Here is a 16429-nt window from a genome sequence, read left to right on the forward strand (position 1 = left end):
ACTTCGATGCATCTTAGGTCTAGGGTGTGTTCAGTCAAAAAGCAATTAGAATAAATTAGTGAATGAATGAGCAAGTGAGTGGATTGTCTAAAATATTTTTATAAAATGTGTAACAGCTCCTTTTTCACAAATCTCATTCAGTAGCTCAAGAAACCTGGACTCTTTCCTCAAGGGAAGGTTTGACCTAACAGCTAAGATACCCATTGGAAGGTCCACATCCCATAACAGAGAATTTGGGTTCAAGTCCTGGCACTGCTCTTAATTCCAGCTTCCTGCTGGTGTGCATCCTGGGAAGCAGCAGAAGATGGCTCAAGTAACGGCAGTCCTGCCACCCACACGGTAGACCTGGATTGGTTCCTGCTCCCAGCTTCAGCCTGGCCCAGCCTCAGCCACTGTGGGCGTTTGGGGAATGAACCAACGGTGGGAACTCTGTCTCTGTCTTTAGGCCTCTTAAATAAATATATATGTAAATAATTTGAAAAGACAAGAAATATATTTCCTTTTCCTATGGTTTTCCATAATATCAGTGTATATTTCATCATCTTGTGGCTCTGTGAACCAAATATTCAGTTAGGCAGTGTTACTGTGGAATTTGGCTTGGAGATGTTTAGACTGGTTTCAAGAACTAAAAGAGAAAGAAGTTCATTTATAAGGCAGCCAATGAGGTGGGAAAGACAGCAGGTGTGATTACTAAGTTGAAGTATGTACATGGGAAAGAAAGAGAAATAGAACACAATTAGGCAGGCAAAATGCCTCAGTGACACCCATTTGTCTTATAAATTAATAACATCTTACACCTGTTCAATCGACCCATTTGAAATTATTAATATTTAACCCACAAAAGCAGTAATTTCATATAGTTTTGCCTTAACCCACTTACACTTTGCCAGGCACTATTTTAAGTGTTGTACACTGAAACTCATATTACGCACATTACAGTCCCATGAGGAAATTTCTCTTGCAACTGCATTTCATAAATGAGTGCAGTGAGCCACAGAGAAGTTCTGAGATTTGCTGAGCTTTTCAGCAGAAGAAGTAGGTGGGACTTGAACCACTCTGGAATCTGGGCTCTCAACCACCCAGAACTCCACTCCCTCAGTAAGACTTCCTTTTATGTGTCCTCATTCATGTAATTGGAAAAAAAAAAAAAAAAACAACAGAGTAATTCCTCGCTATCCCCTGGAGATTGGTCTCGGGACTCCCTGCAGTTGCTCGAGTCCCTGACATAAAATGTCATATATTTTACATATAGCCTACCCACATCCTCCTGCTTACTAACTTAAATCAGTTCTAGCTTAGTTATCATACCTACTAAAATATAAATCCTATATTAGTGATTGTTATACTGTTGCTTAGAAAACACTAACAAAAAAAGTGTGTGCATACATTTTTTCTTAAATATGTTTGATCCTCTGTTGGTTGCTTTTGCAAATGTGGAACCTGCAGATACAGAGAGCTGGCTGTAACTCCTTTATTGGACACATGTGGGAGTTATATGAATAATACATGCAAAGGCTGGCACTTTTCACATGAGTGTATGATCAACATTAGCTGTTATAATTAAACAGTGTGTCCCCAACCACCACAGCAGCCTTATCTCCCACTGCCTTACTACCCACAACTACTGCATTCTTGTCTTAAAAAGTAGCCAAATTGAGTCACTCAGTGTCTCCTGAGGCAGCTCACATTTCGCCACAGCTCCACGGCTCCCACTTTCTAGTCCTTGGCCAAGGTCATTTCCTCCACGAACCTCCTGGGTCTCTGCCACAGTGTGTAATCCCAAACCCTTGCTGTGCACCACAATTTCTGTGACACTGGAAATTTGAAATTTGCCTTTTATTAGAATTTCTTGCATGTTTATTCCCTGCAATTTCTAGCACAGCATATTGAATGCTTTAGGTGCTAAACGAATGTTTATTGTGTTTAATTTGAAATTCATATGAATAAGTTGAGGGAAAACAATTATTTAAAATCAAATAAAGAGCATTATAATACACATTAATTCTTTATTTTTATCAAATCAAAATAAGACAAATAAAAGTGCAGATTTTTACTTTACCTATTGCACCAAAAAAATCTGGAAAAATAAAAAGAAGTTCAAATTACAAATACAAGTTTGTTTATGTCACCTATGGCAGAATTTCCAGGGAAAGTACTGATTATCTCTTAAAATTAATACACATATATTAAAGCTAAAATTAATACACATATATTAAGAGTACTTGGCCCCAGTGTCAGCATTACATGTATGAGCTAAAAATGAAAGGCAAAACAATTACGAAGGTAACTTTATTTGTTTTAAAAGATTTATTTACTTATTTTTTGAAAGGGTTACTGAGAGAAAAGAAGAGACGGAGAGAGACAGATCTTCCATCCTCTGGTACACTCCCCAAATGGTGGCAACAGCCAGGGTTGGGCTAGAACAAAGCCAGGAGCCAGGAGCTTCAACCAGGTCTCCCACACGAGTGCAGGGGCCCAAGCACTTGGGCCATCCTCCACTGCTTTCCCAGGCACACGAGCACAGAACTGGATCAGAAGTGGAGCAGCCAGGATATGAACTGGAGCCCATATGGGATTCCAGCATCAGAGGAGGTGGGTTAAACAGCCCCAAAGGTAAGTTATAATAGATCTTGTTCCTCTTGGTAAGGATCAACTTCAGAAGTAGTATGGGCAGAAACTCCAACTCCAAGCATGGAGTATTTCTCCCTATGGAAACCCAGCAGCCAGTTCCCAGCCAGCTGTGGCAACCCAGTACAGCCACCACCAGAGGCTTTTGCAAGCCCACGGTTCTCACCTTTCTGTTGCTACTCCTTAGAAGCAGAGAACCTGTAGGGAGATGGGGAGAGTGACTGAATTTTCCAGGGTGACAATGAGACGATTTCTCTATTAAGTAGGAAAGGAGAGATTTAGTGTGAACTGGCCCCTGCTCTTGAGTAACATTGTGAGCAGTTGAAAAATTATCTTGTTGACTCTTATTTTGAATATTAAACTTGTGTTTCATGGTTCATGAAAAATAAATGCAGATCTCCACAAAGATCCCACTTGGACATTTCCTGGGATCATTTAGGCCTCCAAGACAGACTGGCACTCTTCAATTAGTTTGGACCCCTGCGGGGGGGGGGGGGGGGGAGAAGCACATCTGTGAGGGAAAAAGAAAGAAAAGAAAAACCTAGATAGCTATGATCCCCAGATAGAAAAGCTTTCAGACTTAGCTGTTATATGCCTGGGCTGGACTCTAATGGGCCATTTTCTCATGTATTTGGGCTTTTCTGCAGGCCTACTCCCTTAGCTTTGAGATCCATTAACTGTAATTCCTCTCCCACTGTTAGAACCCCCAACTGGGAATGAACTAAAAATTTGCTTCCTTTTCCCAAAAATTTAGGCCTTTTTGATCTCTGTCCTTAATGTGCTGTACATTGTGATTTAATGCTATAACTAGTACTCAAACAGTATGTTTCACTTTGTGTTTCTATGTGGGTGCAAACTGTTGAAATCTTTATACTAAATTGATCTTCTGTATATAAAGAGAATTGAAAATGAATCTTGATGCAAATGGAAGGGGAGAGGGAGCGGGAGGGGGGAGGGTTGCGGGTGGGAGGGAAGTTATTGGTGGGGGGAAGCCATTGTAATCCATAAGCTGTACACTGGAAATTTATATTCATTAAATAAAAGTTAAAAAAAAAATTTAGGCCTTTTTTCTTGCAGGCTACAGACAAGATCATCAGCATCAGCACCACATTGAGTCTGAAAACTGCTCCAGGCTGACCCCACAAGTCACTACACAGCTTTGCACAGGAACTCAAAGGAGACAAATCTGCCAGCATCGAGTCAGAGTGCCTTCTGTGCGGGCAGCATTGAATCAGAATGCCTTCTATGTGGGTTCTGGCATAGACCTCAGTACTCTCAGTTCAGTAGTTTTCTTTGACTTTTACCTGTGTAGTCTGTATTCAAGTAGAAATTACCTGTGGAAGCCCAGATGGATAGATAGAAGTGAGACCTTCTTTAGCAAAAGTGGGAATGGGACAGTTAGAGTACCATTCTAAGATGTGTATACACACGCATACACACCATGGGGGATTATCCACTTGCTCTCCTAGGAGCTCCTAAGATCCTTGAGAAAATGGCTAGAAGTCTATTATTAATTTAGTCCTTCTTCCCATTTGCAAATAATACCATACTAAATTATTCAGACAAATTAAAATCCATCTAACCATTTTTAAGGAAACAATACTTCTGGAGTTTAGGATATCCTTGCTTCTTTGTTAACCTATGATTTTTAAATCAATGTCCATGGGAAATTTCCCCACAAGCTTAACCCAAGACCTTCACTTTTATCCTAGTCTATTTTCTTATAATCAAAACATAGTGATGGAATTTCTTCTTTCTGCATATCAGTACTTCCTGATCTCATCTATCCCACAGTTCCTTAGTCAATTTCTGTTCATAAAATGTTTCTGGATATGGTAAGACAGGAGGAACGCCTTTAAGAAAACTTCTTTAATAATGAGAAATGACTGTGTAACATTAGAACAGTGATGATAGTTGGAGATAAGGCCGATGCAAGGTTTTCTTACATTAAAAAATGTAAGGGCCAGTGTTGTGACGTAGCGGGTAAGGCTGCAGCATGCAATGCCAGCATCCCATATGAATGCCAGTTCATGTCCAGGTTACTCCACTTCCAATCCAACTCTCTGCTAATGGCTTGGTAAAGTAATGGATAATGGCCCAAAGACCTAGACCCCTGTCATCCACCTAGGAGACCTGGAAGAAGCTCCTTACTCCTGCTTTTGGCCTCGCTCAGCACTGACCATTGTGGCCATCTGGGGAGTGGACTAGTGGATGGAAGAGTTCTCTTTCTTTCTCTCTCTCTCTCTCTCTCTCTCTCTCTCTCTCTCTGTGTGTGTGTGTGTCTTCTCTCTCTGTAACTCAGACTTTCAAAATAAATGAATGAATTTTTGAAAAAATGACTTGTGATGAAATAAGGATGAAAAAAGAAGAAAGAAGAGATATCTTCCTTATGCTGAGTCTACTGACTCTAGATTTTCTACTCTTATTTTAAATCCTGCTATGCCAGTGTTGGAAGACTGCCAACACATCATCTATACCAGTTTATCCCTTGGGGATAGATATTAAGAATCTATTCCTAGTGACATGGCCTTCAATTCTGAATACTCTCCAAGCATAATAATTTACCAATAGACTTTTAAAATGTGTTGTCTGAACACCCTAAACAGCACTCTGTTCTAAAAATCAGTCCCTAAGGTATTCGGATCTTGCTAAAAAGCCCATGAGAGCATTTCAGGCACGGAAATCCAAGACACTGTGGCAAAAAATGGCCTACATGAAAGATCTGAATGAGATCCCAGTAGAAAGAAGGGGCCATCAAAGAAGGAATACCTTTCTCTGAAGGGAGGAAAGAACTTCCACTTTGCTTATAGCCCTGTCTAAATAATGATGGTATTTGTGGACTCCAAAGGCTCCCATCGCCTTGGCAGCACATGACAAGAGCCTCAGGTGATCACTGACGTCATAAATAAGAGTGTTAATTGTTAAATTACCAACAAGAGTCACTGTGCCCTAACTTCCCATGCAGGACCTCTGTACTTAATGAGTTGTACTATGAAAATTAATGGTAAAACTTGTCTTCAAACAGTACTTTATACTTTGTGTGTCTGTGTGGGTGCAAACTGTTGAAATCTTTACTTAGTATAGAGTTGATCTTCTGTATATAAAGATAATTAAAAATGATTCTTAATGAAGAATAGGATGGGAGAGGGAGTAGGAAGTGGGATGAGAGTGGGGGTGGGAGGGGTATGGGGGAAGAACTACATATTGAAAAAGTTGTACCTATGAAATTTATATTTATTAAATAAATGCTTTCTAAAAAAAAAAAGGATAGCCACTTCCCCACAAAAATGTCCTTCATTAATCTCTAGAACCTAAGAACATATTAACTTATATGCAAAAAGAGACTTTGTTGAATGACACAAGCATCCTTACAAGATTGCTAACTGATGAAATTGTACTGTTGCATTTCCTCAATCCTGTTGAACCAGAGATAGTGCCTCATCTTTTTGTTGTCATTGATGGTCACAACGGGTCAGTTTTCTGGCTGAAAGCACTACATTCTGCAGTTGTCTGGTAAGTTCTCCAAGATTCCATTTAGGTGAAACATACAGGCAGAAAAAGTGCATAACTAGTCCTGTATGTTTTCTACCACATCCCATATGGAGGCAAAGAATGTTCAGTTTGTCCACAACTGTTGTCATTATACTAGGATTGTTCACTGGGTTAAGGAGGAGCCTAACATATCTGTCCATTGAAAAGTTACTTTGTTTGGTCCAAAATTAAGAAATTTGGAGAGTTGGACTTTGAAATTACATAAACATCCTATTCTGCATTGGTCCTCTGAAAATCTCACAATCTATAAATCACTCTTGTCTGTAAAATTATTGTATTTGAATTTATGCATCTTAAATGTCCTATTTCAACTCTTGCTTTATACTTGTATTTGCAGGTCTTTTCCAGAATTTTAATGTTAATCAAAATTCAATATCTTCCTATATAATAAAAGTTTTTTGGTTTAAAAAAAATAAAATGCGTTGTCTCTCACCTCTTCTGAAATCTCAATGCCATCAGTAAAATATACAAAAAGAGAATAAAATATTGTCAATGCTTTTCTTAAAAAAAGTCACATCAAAATAAAATAGGCTGATACATTTCTGAAGGGAAAAAATAGAAATGAATTGAGGGCAATATTGACCAAAGTAGAGGAACAGGAGCTCAGAATAGAAAAATGAAAGATTTATAGTAGTAAAACACCAAGAAGTCATTTATTTCTGGGCTGCTCTGTTTTTTATCTGGTATTTTCCAAATATTCCACAGATTCTTGAGGCCACTAATATGCCTTCAATATATTCATTTTTACTTAGGTTAGTCAGAAATATTATTAATAATTAAAGAAGTCAAATGACCTAATGAATGAACAAAATAATCTTTAAAAATGAAAGAACCCAAAAAGTTTATCTGTTAGGTATTCATTCTGAAAAACTACATAAATATGTATGTATGTAGAACTACATAAATATATACATATGTGTCAGAATAACTGGAGAATATAGGCCAGTGAAACTTAAAAGAATCCATGAAAGAACACAACATGAGATAAAAGAAATAGTCAAATTTCACCAGGATTGCATCAAAAAATAACCCCACTTGGATCACCAATAATCAGGCCTAAAAATACTGAAAGCTAAAGTGAAAGGACTTTTCTAAATATAAACTTAAGATGATAGAATATTCAATTATAGAAACTGTAAATATATTATAATATTGTAAGAATTATAGAACCTGAAATATTTTCAGGGTATGCAGAAAGTAGGTACTTTTTGCTTTGTCAATGGGAAAAGAAAGGCAACTAAAAACTCCCAGAAGATTATACTAGGAAATCATAATTCAAATATGTAAAACTAAATGAACATAGCATTTATTTGAAAGAGACAGAGGGAAAGATAGAGACAGCAAGCAGGGCCCTCCCATCACTGGTTCACTCTCATTTCCCTACAATGGCTGGGGCTGTGTCAAACCAAAGCCAGGAAACTGGAACTTGATCCACATCTCCCACATGGGTGGTAGGGACCCAACTACTGGAGCCATCACCTGCTGCCTCCCAGGGTGTGCATTAGCAGGAAGCTGGAAACAGAAGCCAATCTGGGACTCAAATCCAAGCCTTCCAATATAGCATAAGGGTCTTCCAAGCAGTATCTTAACTGCTGCACCAAATGCCCACCCCAAATCATGACATCTGTATTATTCTCACTTGAGAGATACAGGATGAGAGACAGGATGACCTAAAGGTCAGTTACTCACATTTACTCACGATATTGCCATAAATGATATTCTTAGCAATCATGTTATTGAATATACCATTTAATGGTTTATGGTTTTTAGCAGCAACCTATTATCAAAGCACATAAACATGTACACAAAGCAGGATGTATAAATCTAGACAAGATCAAAGAAAGATAACAAAGGTTGCAAAGAAACTTAGACATATTGATTACATTTTGGAGAGACATTAGATGGTAACTAAAGTTGAAAGATCAAGAAATAGAATATAAAATAACAATATTCTAATTTAAAATAGTGGAGTCCTTGGATAGGATGGTTGAAGTTAGTATAAGTGCGCTATATTCTTTAAATTATGGTAGTAGTTTAAGAAGTTATTAAGGCCGGCGCCGCGGCTCACTAGGCTAATCCTCCGCCTTGCGGCGCCGGCACACCGGGTTCTAGTCCCGGTCGGGGCACCGGATTCTGTCCCGGTTGCCCCTCTTCCAGGCCAGCTCTCTGATGTATCCAGGGAGTACAGTGGAGGATGGCCCAAGTGCTTGGGCCCTGCACCCCATGGGAGACCAGGAGAAGCACCTGGCTCCTGCCATTGGATCAACGCGGTGCGCCGGCCGCAGCGTGCCAACCGCAGCAGCTATTGGAGGGTGAACCAATGGCAAAGGAAGACCTTTTTCTCTGTCTCTCTCTCTCTCACTGTCCACTCTGCCTGTTAAAAAAAATTTTAAAATAAAATAAAAAGTTATTAAAATGAGTGTGGTGGTCACCGAAGAAGTAAACTCCCATTTTTATTTCCTTCATACTCTTGCCAGCATTCTAACATTGGTTTTGATTCTTTTTTTCTCCTTAGAATTCGCCTTTGTTCTGGCTTTACTTCTTAAAATATGTTTTCTGTCTTGTCCAAAAATGATTCCTCTACCAATAGCCATGGCTGGAACTACAGACTTCCAGCCTACCTGCTCTCCCTTGCAACAGGAATAACAGGTCCAAGTAATTGACCAGTATTATCTAGAAAAGAAAACAGCTAGTCCCTCATAGACCTTGGAACAGCTACTGGCTGCTGTGCCTCCTCATATCAAGAATCTTGGTCCCTTGAAGACTCCTGGGAAGCTACTAAGAATTATTCCATTTTACAATAGCAGACCTAGACTCCTTCTGAAAGCACAGAAGCCAGAGTATTATGCAAAAATTTAACTAAGATTCTAAAATACTTTGATCATCTATTCCTACTATTTTTGCCAAGTGTTTCATATACCTTAGGATTATTTTTAAATATTTCAGTCATTCTCATTGAATATCCCTAAATTACTTTTCTTGTATAAATCTGTTACTTTACAATTGTCTCTTTATTTCTGTTACAAACCTTGACCCCAACTTCTCACCAAGAGTTAGATAAATGGAAATATTGGAAGGGGGTGGGGGAAAATTATGATTCTCTACCTTTACCTTAAACTAGTAGTTCTTAAGGTACAGTCCCCAATTCAGCAACAGAATCATGCGGAAACTTGTTAGAAATGTAAAAGTCGGAGCCAGCGCCACAGCTCACTAGGCTAATCCTCCGCCTTGCGGCGCCGGCACACCGGATTCTAGACCCGGTTGGGGCACTGGATTCTGTCCCGGTTGCCCCTCTTCCAGGCCAGCTCTCTGCTGTATCCAGGGAGTACAGTGGAGGATGGCCCAAGTGCTTGGGCCCTGCACCCCATGGGAGACCAGGAGAAGCACCTGGCTCCTGCCGTTGGATCAACGCGGTGCGCCGGTCGCAGCGTGCCAACCGTGGCGGCCATTGGAGGGTGAACCAACGGCAAAAGGAAGACCTTTCTCTCTGTCTCTCTCTCTCTCACTGTCCACTCTGCCTGTCAAAAAGAAAAAAGAAAAAAAAAAAAGAAATGTAAAAGTCGGATCTCACCCCAGATCTACTGAACCAGGAGTTCTGGAAGCAGAGCACACTTGGTCTGTTTGTGTAAGCCTTCCAGTTGTTTCTGGTGCTCACAGGAGTCAGAGAATCATTGCCTTAGGAAAATCACGCAAAGGTAAACTTGACCAAACTTCAGAGACTGTGCATCATTATGTATAATAAGCATTTTGATCTGAAGAAATAATTCTAGTCCATTTAAATTAGCATAATACAATCTTCAGATAACTTCTATTTTCTCCTTTAATTTGTGGAGAAAATCCAAATGAAGAAGAAAGGGAAAGAGAGAAAGAGAATATTTGGACTTTTTAATAATTAAGTTTTGCTGTTGGACAAAAACTAGGAAGAAAAGCACACAGAAATTTTCTGAGAATGCTCTTGAATGAAATTGTTAGAGTTTTGAGATCAAGGACACTCCAGGAAAACTTCCTATGGAATTCACTGACACAGCTCTTCACCAGATGTGTTTGTTTGACTGGATATGGGGTTGTTAGTCCAGTCGAGTCATATTTCTCAACATTTTATGAAAAGAAGGCTTTAAAATAAATAAATCAATAGGACGCTAGTGCAGGTGGACTATGTTAGTCGTGTGCTAGTCCAGGACTTGGCAAGCAGTTTACTGGGTCTTTGTAGTTTATATAGTCTCTGCCCTACTACTGGAGCCTGCTGTTGCAGGAATGAAGTATCCATTAATAATTTGTAAATAAATGAGTGTGGCTATTTGCCAATAAAACTTGCTACACATATACAGGACAGGGAGCTAGTTTAACCTGGGGGCTATAGTTTGCTACCCTTGGCTAGACCATAGATACATGACTCTTCACATAAGCACATGTACAGGTTAGCTAAATGGGTAGAAAGGAGTCACTGTGGGTGATGAAGGCATTCATGAAAATTAGTACCTTTGAAAATATCCCCCAGGGCTTCGCTGAACTTAACCACAGTAAACCAGCCCCAGCCTGTTTTGCCAAAGCATGAAACTGCTCTATTTTTCTTAACTTCACGCTTGCACTCCTCCACACAGATCCTATCACCTACAATGCCTGGGTTTCTTTTCCTGAAGTCATGTCCCTGGTAAAGAAGCCAATCCCAGGTGCTCTGCTTTGATTCCCTTTGGTGAATTTACACAAGTGTACCAAGCAGTGTCCCTCTGTGATATTCTCAGAACTGTAAGTCACACTTTACTATCATGAAAGCCCATCTACTTGTTGACAATTTGCGAGTAAATCACAGAAAATGTTCTTCTGCAGGTTAGTTTGGGGAGGATGCAGACACACTCTTTTCTCCTGCCGTGTTTTTTCATCTCTCTATTCTTCACCTTCTAATCTCATGAATGTCTGCCCACTGAAACAAGGAAATCTCTGTATCTGGTTTCCTAGTTAATCCCTAAACCACATTTGGTGACTTGCTGATTGTACCCTAGAGATTTCTTGAACAAAACTCCAACCTTCCCAAATAAATCTTTAAATGGCCATTTCTATAAAATTCCTCTGTATTTTCTAAGGAAGCCATTTTTCTACATTGCCAAAGGGCTTCAGCTTATCCTTCTTCCTCCCACCCCCAAACCCTAAGCATTCATGATTCATTCAGCATCGTGGGTTGTACCCATCTCCATTCATGCCTAATTCTCCTGGTTTTCTCAAGTGCACATAAATACTAAAATATCCTACACAAGTAGAGTTAATTACTCCAATCCACCTAGACTGAGATTTTCTCCAAATCCACTTAATTGAAATGGAGAAAGGATTTCTCCTGCAGTAACATTCCTCCTTTTTTCTTTTACATTGATAAATCCTAACAATCCTAAGGGAACAAACAGGAAACAGGAATACCACTTCTTGAAAACATATTTCACTGATGCCATCAACAAGAGTGTCAATTGTTAAATCAACAACAGGAGTCACTGTGCTCTTGCTCCCCATGTTGGATCTCAGTCCTTAATGTGTTGTACTATGTGAATTAATGGTAAAACTAGTATTCAAATAGTACTTAATACTTTGTGTTTCTGTGTGGGTGCAATCTGTTGATCTTTACTTAGTATATACTAAGTTGGTCTTCTGTATATAAAGAGAATTGAAAATGAATCTTGATTTGAATGGGATGGGAGAGGGAGTGGGAGATGGGATGGTTTTTGGGTGGGAGGCTGGTTATGGGGGGGGTGGTAACAGCTATAATCCAAAAGTTGTACTTTTAAATATATTTATTAAATAAAAGTTTTCTAAAAAAATAAAATAATTAAAAATAAAAAAAAGAAAACATATTTCACTTTTCCCTGTTCGGCAGCACACCTGCACCAGATGAGTAAAATTCCCCAAAATGGCTTGAAACTGCGTCTCTGTTGCATACAGTTTCTGCTTCACAAGGTTGCTGAGGAACCTAAATAACAAACAAGAAAAAAACACTAGTACTCCCTAAGTTCTAGAAAACAAGACAGCGCAGCCGCCTTTTATATCCTGAGCACCACACCACCAATGCCTTTTCACCATTCCCACTCTTAAGACTGAAGGCTGGCCAGCGCCGCAGCTCAATAGGCTAATCCTCCACCTGTGGCGCCGGCACCCCAGGTTCTAGTCCCGGTCGGGGCACCAGATTCTGACCCAGTTGCCCCTCTTCCAGTCCAGCTCTCTGCTGTGGCCCAGGAGTGCAGTGAAGGATGGCCCAAGTCCTTGGGCCCTGCACCCACATGGGAGACCAGGAGAGGCACCTGGCTCCTGGCTTCGGATCAGCGCGGTGCACGGCCGCAGCACACCAGCCGTAGCAGCCGTTGGAGGGTGGACCAAGGGTAAAGGAAGACCCTTTCACTATGGAAGTCAGTTTGGAAATTCCTCAGAAACCTGAATATAACCCTACCATACAACCCAGCCATCCCACTCCTTGGAATTTACCCAAAGGAAATTAAATTGCCAAACAAAAAAGCCGTCTGCACATTAATGTTTATTGCAGCTCAATTCACAGTAGCTAAGATCTGGAATCAACCCAAATACCCATCAACAGTAGACTGGATAAAGAAATTATGGGACATGTACTCTATAGAATACTATCAGCAATCAAAAACAATGAAATCCGGTCATTTGCAGCAAAATGGAGGAACCTGGAAAACATCATACTGAGTGAAATAAGCCAGTCCCAAAGGGACAAATATCATATGTTCTCCCTGATCAGTGACAACTAACCAAGCACCAAAAAGGAAACCTGTTGAAGTGAAATCGACACTATGAGAAACGGTGACTTGATCAGCCCTTGCCCTGACTGCTGAACAACTTAATACTTTATCCCTTTTAGTATTTTTTTGTTCTACTTAATACTATTGGATGAACTCTGTAATTAATAAACAATTATTCTTAAGTGTTGAAACTTAACTGAAAAGTGATCCCTGTTAAATATAAGAGTGGGAATAAGAGAGGGAAGAGATGTACAATTTGGGACATGTTCAAGCTGACTTGCCCCAAGTGGTGGAGTTAGAAATGTGCCAGGGGATTCCAATACAATCCCATCAAGGTGGCATGTACCAATGCCATCTCACTAGTCCAAGTGATCAATTTCTGTTCACAATTGATGGCTCTGATAGGACTAAGAGTCAAAGGGATCACATAAACAAGACTAGTGTCTGCTAATACTAATTGATAGAATTAAAAAGGGAGAGAACCATCCAACATGGGAAGCGAGATACACAGCAGACTCGTAGAATGGCAGATGTCCTAAACAGCACTCTGGCCTCAGAATCAGCCCTGAAGTCATTCGGATCTGGCTGAAGAGCCCAGGAGAGTATTTTAGGCATGGAAAGCCAAGACACTCTGGCAAAAAAAAAAAAAAAAAAAAAAAAAAACCTAAATGAAAGATCTCTGCGAGTGAGATCCCAGTGGAAAGAACAGGGCCATCAAAGAAGAAGGAAGTACCTTTCTCTGAAGGGAGGAGAGAACTTCCACTTTGACTACAACCTTGTCTAAATATGATCAGAGTCAGTGAACTCAAAAGGCTTCCATAGCCTTGGCTACTCATGTCAAGAGCCTGGGATGATTACTGATGCCATAAGCAAGAGTGTCAATTTGTTAAGTCAACAATAGGAGTCACTGTGCATTTACTCCTCATGTAGGATCTCTGTCCTTAATGTGCTGTACATTGTGAATTAATGCTATAACTAGTACTCAAACAGTATTTTTCACTTTGTGTTTCTATGTGGGTGCAAATTGTTGAAATCTTTACTTAATATATACTAAACTGATCTTCTGTATATAAAGAGAATTGAAAATGGATCTAGATGTAAATAGAAGGGGAGAGGGTGCGGGAGAGGGGAGGTTTGCTGGTGGGAGGGAAGTTATTGGGGGGGAAAGCCATTGTAATCCATATGCTGTACTTTAGAAATTTATATTCATTAAATAAAAGTTTAAAAAAAGACTGAAGACTTTGGAAATAGCTTGATGTCTTCATGGTGTTCACAATGTCCATCCCTATCTTCAAGTGCCCTGTTGTCACCAATTGGAGATGATACAGAAGAAAAGTGCCCAGTGGGAGAGGGGGGACACACTGTGGTCAATTGCGCTTTGCCCTCAGGACACTTGACATGGACAGTTGGAACAAAGCAGTATGGGTAACTGAGTTACTTGACCCCAGAACTGAGATGTCACCCATCCTCTGTTGCCCCACTGCCACCAACAGCAATGTCTTCAAAGCAAATGTGATACCAGTGAAGGCCCTGGGCAGTGGCTAACACAGTCACCACAGGGAAGGCTCTGCTCTCTCTGGCTCCCAGGATGGTCCCACAGGCCCTACAATTACAGAGGAAGCAGATGGTCATAGTTTACCTACCTAGTGGAAACAATAAAAGGACCTCCAGCTGAAGGTTGTAACCCACTGGGAATGCCTCGTCAAAATTCCCATCTCAACTCCACCACACCTTCACATCCCCTATTAGAACCATGAGGACAGACAAAGCAGAGTCACATAGATACAAATAATGGGGAAGCATAGCTCATGATTTCTTTTCCAGAAACTACAATTGTGATGGGGCTAATTTGAGAAGCATGTGAAGCTGTTAACCTCTGAGGGCCAGCGAGACAAATCCAAAAGAATCTGGACGATTTGGGGGCCAACATTGGAATGGAGTTCCTGATGCTTGGGAGATAGCAGCATCCCATATGAGCACTGATTGGAGTTCCCACTGCCACACTTGTGATCCAGCTTCCTGCTAATGTGTCTGAAAAAGCAGCAGAAGATGGCTCAAAATTTGGGGATACTACTACCCACTTGGGAGACCTGGATGGAGCTCCTGGCTCCTGGCTTTGGCCTGGCCCAGCACTAGTCATTGTGGCCATTCAATGAGTGAACCAGAGTATGGAAGATTCTTTTTTTCTCTCTCTCTCTCTCCTTCCCTCCCTCCCTCTCCCCTTTTCTCTATCTCCCCTCCCTCCCCCTTCTCTGTCTGTCTTCCCCCTCCATCTCTCTCTCTGTGTAATTCTTTCAAAAAATAAATAAATCTTATTTTTAAAAAGAAGCTGTGTGATTTTAACTAAGTCTATGGTTACCCCCAATTCCAAGTCCTAGAAATTGAGGGAAAATTAGATGCAGGACAAAGATTTCTATACAAAAATATTCATTGTGACAATTTATAATAGAAACTAAAGACAATCTTCATGCCTAACAATAAAGAATAGCTGAATTCATATAATGGAAGAGTACATAGTCATTAAAATTCTATTTTGAGGAATAATTAGTGGCAAAATATATGAATTATAATTTGTTTAAAAGCTATATTAAGAAATAATGTCAACAGTCAATGTCTTTTGCATGTATTAATATTTGCTATATTTCAGGCAATGTGTAATAATTTTATGTCTGTTATCTCATGCTATGATTTCTATACCCATTTTAAAAGGCTCTATCTCATCTCCATCTAACTCCTTAGGAATAATATGAGGAGACTTGAAAAATGAAAAATGTAATCAAAAAATAAGTTTATTTTGGTGTAAAACTTTTTGAAATCTGTGCATAGTTTTTTCATAATACAGATTTTCCATGACCTTGCTGAAGAACCTTGGGACATACATCACCAACTGGTGGTGAGAGCCTCCCCCTGCCCCAGAAGACATGAGGATCAAGAACCACATGCAGGGTTCGGTGCCATGGCTCACTTGGTTAATGCTCTGCCTGTAGCACCAGCATCCCATATGGACGCCGAGTTCTAGTCCCGGTTGCTCCTCTTCCAGGCCAGCTCCCTGCTGTGGCCCGGGAAGGCAGTGGAGATGGCCCAAGTCCTTGGGTCCCTGCACCCGCATGGGAGACCAGGGAGAAGCACCTGGCTCGTGGCTTCAGATCAGCATAGCTCCGGCTGTGGCGGCCATTTGAGGGGTGAACCAACGGAAGGAAGACCTTTCTCTCTGTCTCTCTCTCTCACTGTATAACTCTATCTGTCAAAAAAAAAAAAAAAAAAAAGAACCACATGTGAGGACTCATCCAGGAGACAAGAAGCATGCCCCAAATTTCAACTCAGTGAAAAAGACTCACTCAGTGGAGGACAAGAGTAATTCTGTGGTTCCCCAGTGAAACCTCCATAAGACTCATTTCTGAGTTCTGTGTGGATTGGGTAACTTCTAAGTTCTGCAAATCATAAAAACACCAGCAGCTCTGCCATGGCATCCTCTCAAAGTGCATAATTCAGGAGAAATGGAGGGGTAT

At 40.4% G+C, this 16429-nt stretch overlaps 1 protein-coding gene across 1 annotated transcript in view; it reads right to left on the minus strand.

Moving 5' to 3' along the window:
• The window catches only part of LOC133765106 (alpha-fetoprotein-like), a 54931-nt gene that overhangs the window by 1365 nt on the left and 37137 nt on the right, over positions 1 to 16429 (minus strand).

Source organism: Lepus europaeus, chromosome 8, assembly GCF_033115175.1.
Source record: "Lepus europaeus isolate LE1 chromosome 8, mLepTim1.pri, whole genome shotgun sequence".
In the NCBI taxonomy this organism is placed as follows: domain Eukaryota; kingdom Metazoa; phylum Chordata; class Mammalia; order Lagomorpha; family Leporidae; genus Lepus; species Lepus europaeus.